The sequence below is a fragment of the Rhincodon typus genome, chromosome 33, assembly GCF_021869965.1.
Source record: "Rhincodon typus isolate 14 chromosome 33, sRhiTyp1.1, whole genome shotgun sequence".
Classification (NCBI taxonomy): Eukaryota; Metazoa; Chordata; class Chondrichthyes; order Orectolobiformes; family Rhincodontidae; genus Rhincodon; species Rhincodon typus.
The window spans coordinates 24,990,456-24,993,178 of NC_063364.1; the positions used below are offsets into that span (position 1 = coordinate 24,990,456).

Consider the following 2,723-nt stretch of genomic DNA (forward strand, 5'->3'; position numbering starts at 1 on the left):
GGATGTGGGGGTGAGGGTCACTGTGGGATAGGGAGTTGGGGTGAGGATCACTGTGGGACAGAGTGTGGGGGTGAGGGTCACTGTGGGACATGGGGATGGTTTGGGTGGTGGGTTTGGGTGTCTCTGCCTGTGACAGTCTCTGGGTTTTTATTGGGGAGGTGTCACTGATTCAAACAATGCACTCGCCTGTGGGACGTTTTGGGGGAATGTTTACTTTGGTGAACCGAGAGAGGCTATAAATTTAATTTTGTTTTTTTTAAACTCGGTGCGTTGATTATGAATCTGTGGGCTGCAAAATGAGCAAGATGAAAAACGACCAGATTGAATAAAAAAATGCGGTTTGTGTTCATTAAAGACAGAAAAAATAAATGAAATATAAATAGAGCCAAGTAGATGTATGGATAATTGCAGACAGAGAGCAACAGAAAGAGTTTAAGTGAACAGCTCCCCTGTTTATTGATCTAATGCCAAACATCTTCCACACAAAGACCTTTTTTTTAACAGAAAGAGCCTTGACTGATCTTAAAATACACCAAGCTTTAGTTCCCGGTTCAATTCAGACTCAGGTAGCTTTTTGATGACTTGGAGGTGTTGAGGACTGCACATTACTATTGAATAGTCTGAATTCCATTGACCCTCACTCTGTTAGTACAGACTAACCCCCTACAGCGGGCAGGCAGACGTGCCTCATTCAATAGCAACTCTCCTTTTACAAAAACATACCGTAAGGGGTGTGACGGCCTGTGTCCGGCTGGTCTGTAGGGGCTGGTGGGCTGCTTTAAGGACGAAGCGTCATTGAACTGGCTGCTGACGTTCTCTAACTGCACACCCCCCCACCCAACCCCGGGTTTTCTTATATAGTACAGTTATTAAGTGCCAAAGATTTATTACAAGCTTGTGATACAAAGAGACAGCAGCGTCCAGCAAAAGGGTAAACGTTATCTTGCAGGAAGTTAACCTGAAGCGAAGGGAAATTATTCGACTTTCTAAGCAACAAGAATCTCTGGATTTAAAGAGACAGGTTTGTGCAATATTGCAATGCATTTTTTTTTAAAAAAATGTAATGGTTCATGTTAATATGAATTCAGTTCTGTTCGGATTTTAAGGGGGGAGAAATTTGCAAGTTTTCTTTCAAAGTTTGCTCCACAAAAAAATGCAATATTTGTGTGGGGAGGGGGCTGAAATAATTGCCCTTTTGTTGGGAAGATGAGAGAGGGTTGAGAAGATAAACAAGGAATCTACGTGAGTTTGGATGGGTTGGGAGGGGGCTGGATGTGTGGTGGGTGCTGTGAAACATTAAACAAGGAGCCAGGTCCCAATTATAATGAGTTACCTGTACAAAAATACCAACTGTAACCTCGTTGTTTATAATGTGTAAACGAACAGGAAAATTAAAATATTTTCCAGTACCTATTTCAAAAAAAAACCCCTAAAATTTACAAAAGAAATGTTCTTCTGGTAACATTCGTTATCGAGTCTTTGTCAATTAAGGAACAAAGAAGAAAATGTATTTTTACACATTTCTGACAACCAAAACGATGTAGGTCAATGTGGATGCAGCACATTTTATTGCAATATTTCAATCAGATGCATTTTTCTTTTTGTTGAAAAAAAGCAGATTTCTCTCTATTTCTTTTATTGTTTCTGTGAGAATTTATGATGAACTTGAAGTTGAAATGTAGATTCAACCACACTATCGACAAAATGCCCGTGTTCATGGTTGGTTTGCGGTGCGGTCGAGAGAGAGAGTTTCGTGCGGAAGTGGAGTTCTGATGTTTTTGAAACTCCGGAAAAATTCCCAAACTTTTTCGGAAGAAGTTTTGAGAAGGAAAAGGCTGTCTGTAGCGTCCTCTGCTGGTCGTGTCTGTAGTCTGCAGCTGCAGGCGCCTCGGAGACAAGACAGAGAACAGCAGGGGGATGATCCAAGAAATAAAACCTCACAACACATATCAAATTGGTTACCGCACCAAAACTTAGACACGCCCTCCAGATGCACTCAGGTGCATGTTATTTTAATGCATTTTTTTTGTCAGGTCTGGGGTTATTTTCGCTGGTTTAATTTTGATTCAGACTTTGCTGTTTCCTCCCAACTGCAGTATTTCTGTTTGGTTCTGAACTTTTCCGTCAAATAAAGCTAAGAATCAGTGTAAATATTTTCATTGATATACCATGTTTGGTTGAAGTACAAGTTGACAGCAGTTACTATGAAGTAATTTTCTCAAATTTGGAACAAGAAAACAAATAATAATTATTGCTTGAAAATAAACAGGCAAATTATTGTGAAATAGCTTAATGTTTCACATAACTAAACTATTATATAAAATGTAGTAGTGTCTAGTGTAAATAAATACCAATTTCAAAATGTTATAACCCTGAGGTTATAGCTTTAATTTGAAAGCTGTTGGATCAACCTGTTTAGCATTTAGAGTTGTTCTGCGAGCTCGAGGTGTTTAAGGCTATAGTGACACTGGGGAGCTTCACAATTTCATGATAATGGCCTCAGGGGCCAAGCACACAATCCAGCCTTAGAGATAGTAAGAACTACCGATGCTGGAGTCAGAGGTAACACAGTGTGGAGCTGGAGGAGCACAGCAGGCCAGCCAGCATCAGAGGAGCAGGAAAGCTGACCTTTAGAATGCTGACCCAAGAAGCGTCACGACTTGAAACGTCAGCTTTCCTGCTCCTCTGATGCTGCCTGGCCTGCTGTGTTCCTCCAGCTCCAC

The 2,723-nt window shown here is 40.9% G+C and overlaps 1 protein-coding gene across 2 annotated transcripts in view; it reads left to right on the forward strand.

Moving 5' to 3' along the window:
- The first annotated feature begins 848 nt into the window (after positions 1-848).
- LOC109911567 (hyaluronan and proteoglycan link protein 3-like) overlaps positions 849-2,723 on the forward strand; it is a 28,653-nt gene continuing 26,778 nt past the window's right edge. For both annotated transcript variants that reach the window (XM_048616108.1, XM_048616109.1), the window contains exon 1: positions 849-1,021. The gene's annotated coding sequence lies outside the window, so the exon portion shown is untranslated. The remainder of the gene's footprint in view (positions 1,022-2,723) is intronic.